Consider the following 15,000-nt stretch of genomic DNA (forward strand, 5'->3'; position numbering starts at 1 on the left):
AAAGCACCTCTCTCTCTATACATATATACATTAATTATAGGACTGGGAGATATGGTTGAGATTGGTGCTACTGCAGAGTGTCAATAAGCAGCCACAAGTCTACTGTGAGTTGCGGTTTGCCACTCTGCCTGATTTTATGCAAATGCTTCTCTGAATGAGTATGGTTTATAGTTGGCGCCAGGGCAATTCAAAGTATCGTCTGTTGAGGCAAATGTGGTGACTTGTGGTTGCGCTTCGAAGGCGTGCCTCATCTTGTTAGGGACATACTGTATAGGAGCAGCTGGATTTGTCTCTTCAAAACAAAATCCACCATTGATTTTCAGTGCTCTTTCAAGTCTACCATCTATGACCCTCGAGCCACACGCAAAATAAATATCACCATTAAGAGCCACATGACTGAATGCCCTGCCCCCCCCCCCCCCCCCCCCCACCACAAAACATACAACGTTACATAGGTAACTACAACTAAAACCAAATGCTTTTTTCCTAGTAACAATTTTCCAGAGACACTGCAGAGCATCTAATTACCTGGCTGTCAGTTCGATGTATTGCACTGAGACACGAGCGTGCTAAAGCTGGGTTCTATTTTGGAGCAGCAGCAATGCAAGGGGACCCCAAAGTGGGCTGGAGACCAAAATGATTTTGCCTGTTGCGTTCAATCCCCGAGGGCGCGGAGGACTCTCAAATAGAGGTGTAAATAGAGGCGAATGCCGAAATAAACATTCTAGTTAGTTTGGAGCTTTCCGGGAGACAGCTTGTTAATTTGAGGAAGCTCGCGCCCGTTACTTTAACTAAACTGCCAGGCCACTTTGTTGGAGCTCTTCGACTCCACAGAACCCATCAACGGATGAACACCTGCAAATTCTCTGAGCAACTGCGCACAGAATGTTTTAACATGGATGCGCAGCTCTGTCATATGCTCTTTATCCTTGCCTTGCATGATCAGCTCTGTCTCATTCAAGCACTGGACAGAAATGCCACAACAAAGTAAAGACAACACGAATGAAAGTTTAATGATAGTATGACAAAGATAAACTATCTTTTGTGCATACTGAGTTCAATATACTATAACAGACTCCAACTGTGACGTACACAGAACATACCAGCGTGCAAAGCTAAAGAAGAACAACATATCAATTTAGCAAAATTACTCAGAAAATATGATATCTTACACAGGTGGTGGCAGTTACTGCACATTAATTATAAACTTGCTAACGTGATAACTGTGTCAAGCTGGACAACTGAATACATTACTTTTGTGACTGACATCGTGCTGGCCAGCTGCGTGTAACAACTGTAGACAGTTCAACTCTTTTCATGGAGCAAATTCATTTGATTTGTTTTAGTTCAAAGAACCAGCTCAGCAATTAATTTGTTCCAACTACCTCGTTCAGTGCATCCACTTAGATAACTGACCGCAAGGTAGCAGAGCGTTTAAGCAAATCTAATGAGAGATCCACAGCTAAACCAGCTTCATCACAGTGAATGCCACCTTAATGAACAAAAGCAACATTGATCAGATTCAAGACTCAGAGTCAATACATTAGTAGGCACTTCTCCATTTTGTAATATTCACAAATAGCTGTCTGAATGGGTGAAGCGAATAGAAATGTCGCTCTTTTTCAATAATCTATTAAAAATTATATTTTTGCCACAGGTTGGATATCAAGTCAGAATGATTAACCAATTAAATAAATTTTGGTGCTGGCAGTGAAGTCAAATACTTAACAGTCATAGCCATAAACTAAGTAGTGCAATTCAACCAAACCAGCAACATTCATTAAGCCAGGCATTATAAAGACAGAAAACAGTTGTTTACTTTACTGGCTTTAATTTTCATCTGGAGCAAGGAACAAAGTAATATGGTCATGTAATGCAATGCTGTTCTGGCCTCTGACTTGCTCTGTGCAGACATGGCTGCAGCCAGTCAGCTGACAAGCCTCCCTTAAAACTTCAGCTCTTTTCTCTCCTTCAGTGGGCCAGTAAATGGGAGAAAAGAGCTGGCTCACTGAATGTCTGGCTCTTTTAGTCCCAGTGAATAAATCACTCGGTGGGCGTATTCTTCCACCATTACGATTCTGATAGGCTGGCTGGTGGGCAGCTTGGCCCTCTTTTGAGTTGCTGTAGGTTAATCCTTCCAAAATACCAGGTGACTGATGCATGCGATTCGCTAAGAAATCGTAAAATCGTCCATGACAGGACACTGTTAATGTATACTGAATATTAACCCTTTCTAGTGACTTGGTTTGTGAAATTAGCCAGCTAATGTACATGCATGCTTTTGTCTCAGCTGATTCTATGCTCCAAAACACAAGAACAAGTTATCATATTATTGGTGCATATCATCTTATTTGAATCTCATCTAAATCTCATTTGAATCTCATTCGAATCTCAGTCAAATTCAAGCTCCTCTCTTTCTTGCTCGGCTTGTTTTTAACAGGTCAGCTAATGTACACATTAACTATATTGCTGTAATTGTATTTTCCTCTGGTTGTGAGCTGAATTGTTTTTAAGGTATCATATATGGCAGTTTCCTCTCCACTCAGTTTGTTGTGGTCACGCAAGCTTGGGAGCTCTGACAAATGGCAGTAAGTCTGGCATGCTGTTCACATCCACGGTTTCATCCGCGGCGAGGCAATCAAACTCGCAAAAAGACAAACTTGCAAGATAAACGTCACGCTTTTTTTCTGAAGTAAGTGATGTTTTTTTCATCACACTGAATAAGACAGTTCTGAAGTTTCACCTCTCTCAGGGAACAGTGCGGGGTAGGCAATTAAGATGCGGTATTTCATCATTTGCCCGTCAACACAGAGTTTCATCCCTATTCTAAGCATGATTTTGCACCACACAGCTGAGGCTTAGGCATTAAACACACTTTGTTATTCTCCTCCTTGCTGCTGGATGCTTTAAAGCAAGCCTGCCGCAAAATTAAGGCTGAAGTACATATTAGCAGTGTAAAGTCTCGTCAAATTAAAATTTACATTTTTTAATTAAGAATTAGGACTGTTGAGTAGTGAGCAGACATATTTACCGCCCCTTCAAAGTACAAAGAAAAGAAATCATGCTCCCACTCCCTTTTGAAGGATCTCTACTCACACTTTAATTACGTAATTGCATTCGCCTTGATTTAGCGTCAACAGCAGGGGGCACTAATATTCACTGGGGGAATTCAGGTGGCTGTGCAGACAATTCTGATTGGTCAATGGGGGTCTTAGTTTTTATGGTGCATAATGGGAGGTGCAGTTTTAGTATGCATTACAGCACGGCTCCATTGTACCGCAGTGTCACTGATGCAGATCTCTATAGTGCAGTAGTAATAGTAGTATAATTTAATATTACGACACATAAATTGGAGGTCTCGAAGAGCAGCGAGGCATATAGCAGCTCAAGCGCGAGAGCCTAATTACCGCTGGTTTAGGTGAAGGCACCCTGAGAGGGTTTTGGGACCACATGATGTTACTTTCACTGAACACGGTTCAGACAAGGAAGAGATGGAAGCTCAACTTGCGCACTCAGATCTTAGTGTCTTTCTGTCACACAAAAAAAACTCGAAATGATTTAGGCCTTCCACGATGCATCAGTCTCCTGTCAAAGGCTTTGGTATAAAACCCCCACAGGCCAAAAGGAGCTTTATTCTACAAAGGGAGCCCGTTATTTGAGCTTTCTGGTGGAGCCTCAGATATACTGTACTCTGCTGTAAATTATTACACAAGCTGTGAACAGGCGAGGGGAGATCTATCGGAACAGGCCCACTGGAAGCTCAGAAATATGCGTAAGGAACATGGCAGAACTCCATGTAACGCTTTCTGCTTGCCCTTTTTCCCCGGCTCATGGTTCCCAGCCGCTTGTGAAATTCTATGTACCATCATGGGCTTGCGTTTTTTGGACCTACAACGGTAACGCATTTAGCTGCTATATATTTAAAACCTCTCTCTCTGGCGTAGAGCGGCGGTCTTAGAGTGAAGCGCAAAAATAAATAAATAAATAAATAAATAAATGCGTTAAGAGGTGGACCACGCAGTGCTGCCAAAACCACAGCTCCTGGAATTTGTCCATAAAAAGCCCTTCCTAAAACGCAAAAGATTGTGAACATGTGTAGTAAAACTGAGTTTCCTCACGGAGCAGACTCACTCGGTTACCTGACACCAAGGCCAAACTCAAGCAATCAAGGAGCTGAAAAAGCAGACCTGCGCTTTCATACCAATGCAATCATTACTCAAACATTCCTTTGTCACAACTTCAATCTTGTCCGGCAATTGATTCTATTTTTCCTTGAGTGACGCAAGTGTGTACACTCATGCTTCAATGAACTATAATCCCGACTTGGAACCTGCCCAACATAACGCTCTGCGAAGCTGCCAGGCGCACGAGTATTGCAATCCAAGAGAGGATGCCAGTCTAAGGTATTGATAAACAGATTTTTCTCTTACCGCACTTAGGCAATTACTTTTACTTTGTGTCTCGACTTTGATTGTCCATTGAATCACTGAATTTGCATTACCCAGCGCAGACTTATGAAACAAAATGTGCCCTTTTCCTAGCACTTTTATTCTGGTTCTGTTATGGGAAAAACTGGGAAAAACAGGACATGCTTGGGGATAATCATAATTTTTTATATGTTTTTTTCCCCGTACCTCTTCAACAATAACATCGAGAAGAAAAAACACAAATGCTGCGATCCTTAGATCCTGTTTTATCCCAAATGGGGGGAAAAAAAATCACAGTTGTTCACCACTCTGCCTCATGCTGTGCATCAGCCCGGACTCGCATAAACTCATGACCGCGGATCAGGGTGCACTGTAAAACTGCAAACGGTCTTCGGCGCAGAGTCAACAGACGTAGACCGAGTTTGTAGGCAGTGTTAATGGGGGTGGAGTGTAGCTGTGTAAAAAAAAAAAAAAAAAAAAAAAACACGCCTCTCAGCTCTCGGGACCCGTCGAGCGCGTAGCGCATTTGTTTTCCCGAGTGAGCTCACTTCGGTGGCAGCTCGCAGGGAGGGCTTCAGAGATCCCGCAGAAACCATCAAAGGGCTCTCCGCTCACGGTCGACGCTGGTCGCTGGCAGCCATCTGCTGAGAGACTGTGCCACGCGCTCTCCTAAAAGGAACAGGGGCCGAGCGGAGCCGCCGGGATGCCTGACAACCTCCCCTCGACAAAGACAAAAAAAAAGGAAACTGCCAAAATGGTGTACATCAAGTTGTTATCACCGAGAGAGCAGAATCCCTGTAGCAAACGGAGATAAATTCAGCACGTGGGCCTGGTTCTTCTCCCACAGCACCGAGCTTGACGAGCATGAAAATTAAGTGAAAGTACAAAAATCGCTTTTTGTTTCTAATTGTTTTATTTTAGCAAAGGCTCCAGTACCATTGCAAATTTACCTCCAAGGGGAGCAGTCGACAGAAGAGCTCTGTGAATATTAATTTCATTATCTCACCCTCCCTTCAGTAATGCTTCAGATCTTTTTTGTTTTTTTTTTTTTTTACTTTAGGGCTTTCCTTCGAAAGAGTGAAGAAAATGGCCAGCTAAATGAATCTTTGGGATAGCTCTCTGTTTTCAGAGGGAGCTGTTTAGACTTGAAGAAGAGACTGATTAGAATTCCACCACACCACTGACATGCTGCTGTTCAAGCTTATTAAGCATGTTAAACCTTTGCCCTCCATAGAGTTCCTCTATCCTTTAATGCCTCCCCCCCCCTCCAACCACTTCCGAATGTCGGCATGTTTGACTCCGGGCAGCCATGGCTAGACCTGGAAGTGACCTTGTAAAAACCTGCTAATTCTGACGAGGGGGTTTCCTGCCTACTCCTGAACCCCATGTCCAACCGTGTCAATTTCAGCAATGCGGATGGGGTGATCCCACTTGGCCAAGACACCAGCGAAAGGGAACGAGAGAAACCACTGCAGGAAGAAATTTAGGGAAAATTCCAGGTGGCAAATTTACTGAAAGGGAGAAAAAACAGCAACTATTCTATCTTACTAAGTGGATCAATTGATTGGAGAACATGAACATTGACTGCACATATTTTTTTCAAAATCAACAGAGCATGTGTATTTGCACTTGCAAGGTTTCTATGTTTAAATTTCATTGCAATGTCCCTTTAACAGTACGCTGAGCCAAATTTACCAGCTGAACGCCTAGTTCTTTTAATCTGGAAAGCGATAAACTTGATTTGTTTACACCACCAGTGCAGGGTGAAAGCTGCCTGGATGCATTTGTACATGAAGTAAACTGGATCTCTGCAATTTCATAAGCCATCAAGATTCCTCTTTCTTTCCGATTTGCGTGCAGAGTCCTTGAACAACACTTGATTTCACCTCATAAGCCTAACTGAAAGTGATGTAAAAAAAAAAAAAGTCCTCTCTGCAGCTGTGCGCTCCAGGAGAGTTTTCACCTAAAGCCATCAATGCAGAACACTTGAAAAATTTGCTGCAGGGTCACAGGTGTATTTGACTGGACAACACCCATTAATACTGTGACTAGAAAGTTACCATGATGCAAACGCTCATGATGAAAATAATTGCTGAATTCTGCGAACCATGCACACAGTATAATTCTCTTATTAAGACAAGTCTGCATATGTCTCCAGCTAAAAAAAAAAAAAACAGCAGTACTATAGCAACCTCAGTGATGAACTTTCCCCATGCGAATCCCCCAGGGCACTGCCTGCCAATCAACTCCATGCACATACTGTAAGCCCCACCCCCGACCAACTCACCTGCAGCATGCAACCCTATCCCCCTATGGCAGGCTTCGGAGCTGAGCTTGCTTGCTATAGTGCTGTTGTTTGAAAGCGTGTACAGAAAATGGAGGGAGACACACTAGCAGTGAGTGAGCTTCCTGGCTGCCTATTCCTGGGGTCAGGCAATAATTTTCCATTCCCTGGAAAATAAAGTTGATGTTCTTTTTTTTCAATTATCACATTACTAGCAGAGACAACATGTGACAATGTGAATGTGTTCCCCTATGAGCACTACTTTGGTGTATGGAGTGAGATCCATACTAATGACAAAGACTTACTGCACTGCTGGGTGTGGTGCAGTGAGTCAGATCTATAGTGGACCTACATCGGCCATTCCATTAGCACTATATTTCATTAAAACCGTCTGGCACTGAATCAAATGGATTGCACCGTCTCACTGCATCGCTCTCAGCAGCATCTTATAGATGGATAAAATGTATCTGAGTTCCCTTAATCACATTTCCATGAGTTCCATTCAGTACACTGTGTTCTGTCTGGTGTACTATAGGATGCTGCAGTATCCTCAGAGCACACATGATGGAAAAATGTCAAAAACTACATTTCCCATGGATACCTTTAAGTACAGTACTATAAGTAATGCTCCAATCCATTGAGTGATGCAAACAGTGACCATCCAAAAGATCAGTGACCTGCATATGGCACAATATGCAAAAAACCTTGAATTTACCCATACAGCCAACAGAGAGAACGTGTGAGCCAGCAAGCGAGAGAGAGTGAGAGAGACAGAGATCAAACACACAGGAAAAAAAAATATTGGGAGAAAACATTAACCATCTTCCTTCATGACCTGCATTCAGTCGGCCAGACTGTTGAGGAATGTGCACTGCATACGCAAGGTTAACTACCCGGACGGCCCTCTCCCGGCCCTGACACTATAACACGGCCACTTCAGATAGGGACAGGAGCCGCACAGCCGGGTTAAACACTTGAACTCTTCTTCACGTCTTTTTTTTTTTTCGAGCGTCCAGCGGCATTTGCCTCTCCGGAGCAGGACGGGCAGGTTTGAGCCGCTGGGAAAGGCTAGGAGAGGTCATGTCTGCCCTCCAAACAAGCCCCAGTCGTCCCGAAAAAAGCCTGAGCCGTGCTCACATTTCCCTGGAGGAATTTGTAGGCGGCGCAACATGAATTGGGGTGGGGTGAGGTGGTGGGGGGGGGGGGGGGGGGGGGGGGGGGGGTCGATCGGTAGGTGGGGAGAGAGAGAGTTGGACTTGGATGGAGGCTCCAGCATAGCTAATGTAGTAAGACCTCCAGTCAATCTCCCACGGTGGTATTAAGGACAGAGAGCTAGCTCTTGGATGTAACAGCTTTTATATTAGCCTGAATTCATTCACCCAGTGGTTTATTTATACAGCAGTTGCCAGCATGCCCTCCTTTATAGTGACTGTCTTCCATAACTGCCAAACATATTCACATTGCATGTGGAAAGCTTCTCAAACATTTTAACTGACCTGCAATGTTATACATCATAAATAATGACAAAAGCAATACATTTTGGCAAAAGAAATCTAATAATAAACAAATGTACACACCACAGTCACCAAAGAATAATGTTTAATACGGCGTGGAGCTCATTTCTGGAGTAGGTCAGCAATTTCTTATACCAGTAATAAATGGTAAAGAATCATAATACCATGGGTTAATGTTTCTGCTCTATTTTTTGTTTGATCCTTGGCAGGTGTCCTAAGCACTTGACAAAAATAATGGCATTCGTTCAAAAACTCAATGAAAGTGAATTTGGTACAGTATTTTGCACTAAAACAAACATTCCTATTGCACAATTCTGGGTGACACAGTAACAATGATACAACTAACCGCCACAAACACCCTCTCCGTTTAAAATCATATGTTAATGTAGGCCAGGTTTTCGTCTTTTAAAATACAACAGGCTTCGTATTATTCCATCGTACAGTGTGGTGATACGCAAAATACTCTTTACGTTAAATAATTGAGGTATATAGTAAATAATTGAGCCACCACTCAGTGTGTAGTCGTATGTGTCTACTTCATAACATCAGCGGGTTACAAACAGAAAAAATAATTACTTCAAGAACTGAAAACACCTTTCCCAGTAGGCCCGCACATATGATCACTTTGACGGCTATTCGGTCGATTTTGCACTTCGTTGCCAGGACAAGACTCCGTTCTCAGGTGGCGCAAAATGAATCAAGTGATATTATCCGCAAGTATCTCCAAATTCATAAAAAAACGGCCGCATCTAAGATGTTCAAAACATGCATGGTGTTTGCTAAATATAACCAGTCCACCAACTGTAGTATACAGAATATTAAACTTACTTGGTAGGTGAAAACTATTGTATTTGAATAAATTATATAGTCCATCGAAACCAGACTCACCAGATTAACTGAAGTGTATTTAACAGTTGCTTCTAAACCAGTAATTTAGTATAGTGCGTGGCGTAGTGTAATGTTTTAGTTATAAGAACTGTAATTGACTAAACTGTAACTAGCTGAAATTCCTGCTACAAAAATAAAATAGGCTAATACCTGACAGTATTATCTTCACATAGAAAACTGCTATACACTTTATAGCTATCGTATTGTGACTTGCTGATGTCCACACTGAAACGCCCTTAAAGTTTCTGAAGCAATCAAACATTAATATAACGTTAAGCTAGTGTGCCTGTAATATTTCGCGACGTTGACAAATTTACCAAGGCAAGCATCAGATATAGGTCATTCAAAAGGAATGTTTACAGTAACTGCACAAACCAAAAACACATTTCATGGTGGGAAATACTCATTTTTAAAGCATTACGTCATAAATAATACATTCTAACGTTATACTGTATAAACTAGCCAACGTAGCCTATATCTAACGTTAGCGCCCTAGCCGGAAAGCTAGCTATATATCTCGCACCACGCAGACACACCGTGTTCCCAAAGCAAATCACAATTGCTTCATTCAACGCTGAATGCATAATAAAAGCAAACGGACAGAAAAAATACTGGAGGACATCATTAGTAATCATATGCACAAGACGAACTGTATATAAAAGTATGTCTCAACGCTTCTGCACAGATCTGTCAAAACCACAAAGCTAGCAGGCTAGCGCGCTAGCTAATGCACACTGACCTAGTTCGAACAGATTAAAATGTCCTCTTGCAAAGTGCAAGCCATGCCTGTACATTTGAAGTGTCTGCATGAAAATAGCACTTACCGTATGCTTTAGTCGTTTTAGTGGTGAATATGTCTCGTTTGTGGGAGGAATTTAGAAGTCCGAAGAGGCTCAGTAACCAGGGCTTGTATTTAGTATTTCGCTAGCTGGCTAGCTAGTTAAATACACTGCACAGCGAGCGATATTTCGGGCACCGCGCAACGAAACGGGCTGTCAATTTACTGTTTACGCACCGTTTCTATCCTAATTTTTTAATTTTAACGAAGCTGCTGTATACTCGTTATTCTGATTTCTCTAGGTGCCTGAAAAATCCTCTGGTCATGTTCGTCGGCTGCCACGACAGGGAAATGCAACAGACATACTACAATTGCTCCTCCCTCCCTTCTCGCTTACCCTGTACAGTATGGGCGCGCAATGATCCTATATAAAAATAATTTCTTCAAACTATCTACTGCTCTCTACAGGGCTAGCCCTGTAAAATGCATACTATACATCTGGTCTCCATGACAAATGCTATTCAGTCTAGCGACTCATGTGTTTACCGCTGAGCACATTTCAAACTGATATTGCCTTGCGCTACCTGCATGTCCTCGTGCGCTCCGCAACAACCCCGCTTTTCAAGTCAATTATACGGTAATACCCCAGTAATACAGTAGGGCCTATAGTGCGTAATTCGTCGAAATAATAACCGACCGAAAGGAGGTCCGGTATTATATTATGTGGGAAAGGTGTGAGAGTTATTGGTGATTATTCTTATTCCTATTGACAGTCAGGCACACCAGCAACTTTTTTGACAGTTTGAGAATGTACTCAAACTTTTTTTTCTAAAGAGGAAAACATTCTGCTTTATTTCAACGGGAAAATATTCTACTCTTTTTTGCAGACTGAAAAGAAGATTTTGTGACTGTAAAACATGGATAATGATTTATAAAACCGATTTATAAATGATCATGAATATATAATTCACAAATGAAAAAATAGAAACGAAAAAGTGCAATGAAAGAGTGAATCTGTAGAGTTTTGGCGTCTTTTGCTACCTGTTCTATTGTTATGCCCAAGCATATACCTGCATTAGTAGTGTAAATATTAATTTAGGATCAAAGAAAAATGAGCAGTGGAAAATGACAGAGCTTTCCCATGCATAAGACACTTGATGAAGGTGCATAATTAATGGAAGTCCTACTTTAATAGGCATATCCCTCCCCTAATTGCATGCAGCACAAATAGGCCATGACTCATTCAGCCACTCCCACCATAAGGTGGAGTACCCTACAGTGTGATTTAGATAATGATCCCAGTTTTCCTTTTAATGTTAAACAGCACTCAGTTTCAACTCCCAGTAAATATTGTCATTTGAATTTATTCACGCACATGCACTCAGCCTGGTTGTAACCCCCCCCCCTTCCCTTCCCTCCCTCTCACACAAACACACAGAGTATCCTCACTTGCCACGGCAGCAGCATCTTTGAGTGCTGAAGTGTGCGGTGACTGGACAGTTCCAGGAGGCCAGCTTACTAGGCTGGAAATAACCACACAGAGAACAAGGAAGATGCACTGAAGAAATGATTTGTTCACAAAAATTATAAGAATAAAAACACCCTTTGAGCCCAAGTGTGCATTGGAGATCCACCACAGTGGGTGATGGCAGATGACCTTTGGATGGGCTTTTTATAGCCAGTTCATTCTGTTCTCTCAGCCACCAGCCCTGCAGACTGAACTGTCTTCCTCTGGCTCCTGTTGCAAATTTACACCATTAATACTAAAAGAGAAAGCATGTTGTTTGCTAAGTTTACCCACAGGACGGTATCAGACCTCAGACGTCATCAAAGACCAATATTTTGCTGTCAGGCAGTGATGCTGTGCTGTAGCCAATGTCTGCCATCATGGTTTCTTGGGTTCATGCAGGCCCCCAAGAATGACTTTGGACCTCCTGCTCTTGAGTTCACTGAGTAACTGTTGATGAGGTCAATTAGTAGCCAATGGGCCAAATACAGCCTGCCATGGATTTCCTGTTGTCCCTTTGTGAGAAACAAAAATATACTTATGAAAGTTTTACATCTATGGGGCAACTGACTGTTCCAACCTGATGGGGTCACTCGTCTCAGACATGATCCCTGTCTGCACTGGTCCCTCAGTGGTGGAATGAAGTCCCCATGGAGGTTAGAACAGTGGAATCATTGGCCATCTTCCAACGCAGACTGAAGACCCACCTCTTCAGACTGCATCTCGGTTCCATTTTAATCCCTGGCCCTAACACCTGATATCTCTAGTATTTCATACTTACTTTACGTGTAGTATTGTGATGTATTTTGGATTCTGTGTTCTCGGGATTGTTGTATCGTACTATACTTGGCTTCCATCAGATTGCACAAGTTAACTTGTGGTAGGGCTCAAATAGTGTTCTGCTCACACTCGCTAGTCTGGGAGTGTTGTTACCTTGGTCTGACATTGTTGCTCATTTAAACTGAATGGATGCACTTATGTTCTGTTGTGCTGGAAGTCGCTCTGGATAAGAGCGTCTGCCAAATGCATGTAATGTAATGTAATGTAATGAAAGTTATGAGTACTTGGAATGCCAGAGTAATGTTATTCTATATGTAATGTTATTCTATGTATACATATATATTCTCAAATATGTAACTCAAAGTGTGGACAGGAATATTGATATATTCATATTTTGACATATTGATATATCGATTATGTAGCAGATTAATCAACTGAAAATAACAACAACAACATTAACACAAGTGTTAACCTTTATTAAGTGCGCAAAATGCACAGTTTTATAGGTTTCAGTAGAGGCATAAACGACATCAATGAGGTTATACACATACTTCCTTTAATGGAGTTCTATGTAATCCTATGGTAATTTATACAGTTAAAGGTTTACAACTGAAAATGCTAAGCAATAATCTTTTGTGTGAGCAATGTTTCACTCCTAATTACATTTCATTATTGAAATGTTCATGTCAGACCGTGAATTTAACTATATAGTTTTGCAAGATAAATCTATGCAGATGATTTTGTAGTCCTGACGGGGATGGAAAATGCTAGATGTACTGTCCTGCTGGGAGATCAGTTGTAAATGTTTGGATTGTCCTTTAGTGAAGAAAGGCTGGTGCTTGGGTTTCTTGTTGAAATTATTAGAGGCAATCATTTAACTCAATTGTTTCTTTTTGTCTTTCTATCATTTTATTATTATCAAAAAGATAAAAATACAGGCCTCAGGCCTCAAAAAGATTTAGATATTTTGGTAAAATACTAGCATACAATATTGCTATATACAGTATCAAGTAAATAAGAAAAAGCCAAAAAAAAATTAAAAGAAAAAAGAGTTGAACGACCACAATGAATGTATCTACTACTACAGAAATAAAAAATGATGTTAATAATATTTACTCAGATGCTTCACTGGGGATGACTTCTTTATTTGACAAATATGCTAAATTTGTCTCTTATTAGAGTCTTAATCTCATGAGTGTCAGACAAAAGGAATTATGTTGACAGTACCGCAACACAGGAAAATGTGTATTGTGAGGCATTATATTATCACAAGGTGTTCCAGAGTCACTCGGGAACCACACTTTGTGAATTTCTCAGTGATAACTGTTTGTTAGAACAGCCTTTTAAGCTACAGTGTCCTCTAACTGGCACATGGCACAGGTAGCTCTGTCTCTAAGTCATTTGTTCCCACTCTGATGAAGGTTGCATAAATGTTCCCATAATGTGTTTAGTTAGGCCTGTGTTCTTTCATGTAGCACAAAGACCCTCTGTGAGGCCTTCTCCCCCCTTCCTTGTTCTGTTGTTCCAGTTGACAGAGCTGGAATGGAGATGTTTTTCAAGCAGAACATCTGTTAGTTTCTGACTATGTAAGCGATTTTCAGTTCCCTAACCTCCTTGCCAGCATAAAAGCATAAAGCAAAAGCTGGACAGAGAATCCTGGTTATGAAGCATTTCAGAAATGGACCTATTTTGCACAACACAGTACTATTCCAGAAGACCAGGCAGAAGGGAGGTAAATCAATTGGACAACCGAAACAGCAATAAACAAACAAAATGAATTAAAAGGCATGGTGAATGTGGATATGAGGGACAGTGCCATTCTGAGCTATAGCCAGCTATCGAGGCCAATGGATATACAGTGGACGCCCCTGATGGCAATCTAACCTTTGACCACACCCACAAAATGATGGATGGGGCATTTCCTCGTTCCTTCAGATTCATTCTTTTCCACTGGGTTTCCTCTGCCCTGCAAGCCAACCGCATTAACAGAATGTTAAAGCCAAAGTGTATTTATTTTAAAGCTGCTTTTTGACTCTATCACTAATTATGCTATTGTTTAAAATATGGCTTCCTGGATTTTCTTCTGCGGGACAAATAAGCATGCACGAAAGGAAGCAGAACTACAATAATCTAAAGGAAGTAATATTAGGTGAATCCTCCATCACCCGTTTCCACCAGCTGTGTTTTTGAAAGGTTTACGCTAAAGGGACTGCCTGTGTTTATGTTCACAAATCCATTTTTCTTCAGAACTTTATGTTTTCAAAGCAACATGCAATTTAATTTGAGTACTGAGGGAAGAGGAAATTATTGTGTCTGCATTAATGTTTTTCTTGCAAAAACATATTCATAACTACCACTTTGCCAACAGCGGCACTTCTGGGAGATGTGTGAGGTTTATTTTGTCCAGTGACAGCAGCAGTCCCTGGTCATTAGCAAGCCTCTCCATAGTGAAAGTATAACGCATCTGAGGATATCTTTGATGTCATGAATTAGACAGTATAAATGTATTGAATACGTTCTACTTCAAGACATCTCTGCCATCAGAGAAACTGGTTGCAGATAAACTTGCCAGTATTAAGTCTTTAATTGGACGAAGTGCAGTATGGATTTCATTGCAAAAAAAAAGTTTAAAAAATTGATCTTAAGACACTCTTTTTAGACAAAATTATAAAAAAGCTTTTTAGTTTTCTGTTGTGGTTAAAAATAAATAGTCAGTAATACATCCTGAATTCGCTCGTGAATCCTGTAAACAAAGTCAAATCCTGAACAAAAAACAGATCAGTCATCTGCCTTGCGGGGCTACAGAGTCTTCACTTTATACA

At 41.3% G+C, this 15,000-nt stretch overlaps 1 protein-coding gene across 2 annotated transcripts in view; it reads right to left on the minus strand.

Annotated features, from left to right (window-relative positions):
- The window catches only part of LOC118793946 (thyroid hormone receptor alpha-like), a 117,783-nt gene extending 107,319 nt beyond the window's left edge, over window positions 1–10,464 (minus strand). For both annotated transcript variants that reach the window (XM_036552042.1, XM_036552040.1), the window contains exon 1: window positions 9,938–10,464. The gene's annotated coding sequence lies outside the window, so the exon portion shown is untranslated. The remainder of the gene's footprint in view (window positions 1–9,937) is intronic.
- Between the last annotated feature and the right edge of the window lie 4,536 nt (window positions 10,465–15,000).

This window comes from Megalops cyprinoides, chromosome 19 (assembly GCF_013368585.1).
Source record: "Megalops cyprinoides isolate fMegCyp1 chromosome 19, fMegCyp1.pri, whole genome shotgun sequence".
NCBI classification, from domain to species: Eukaryota; Metazoa; Chordata; class Actinopteri; order Elopiformes; family Megalopidae; genus Megalops; species Megalops cyprinoides.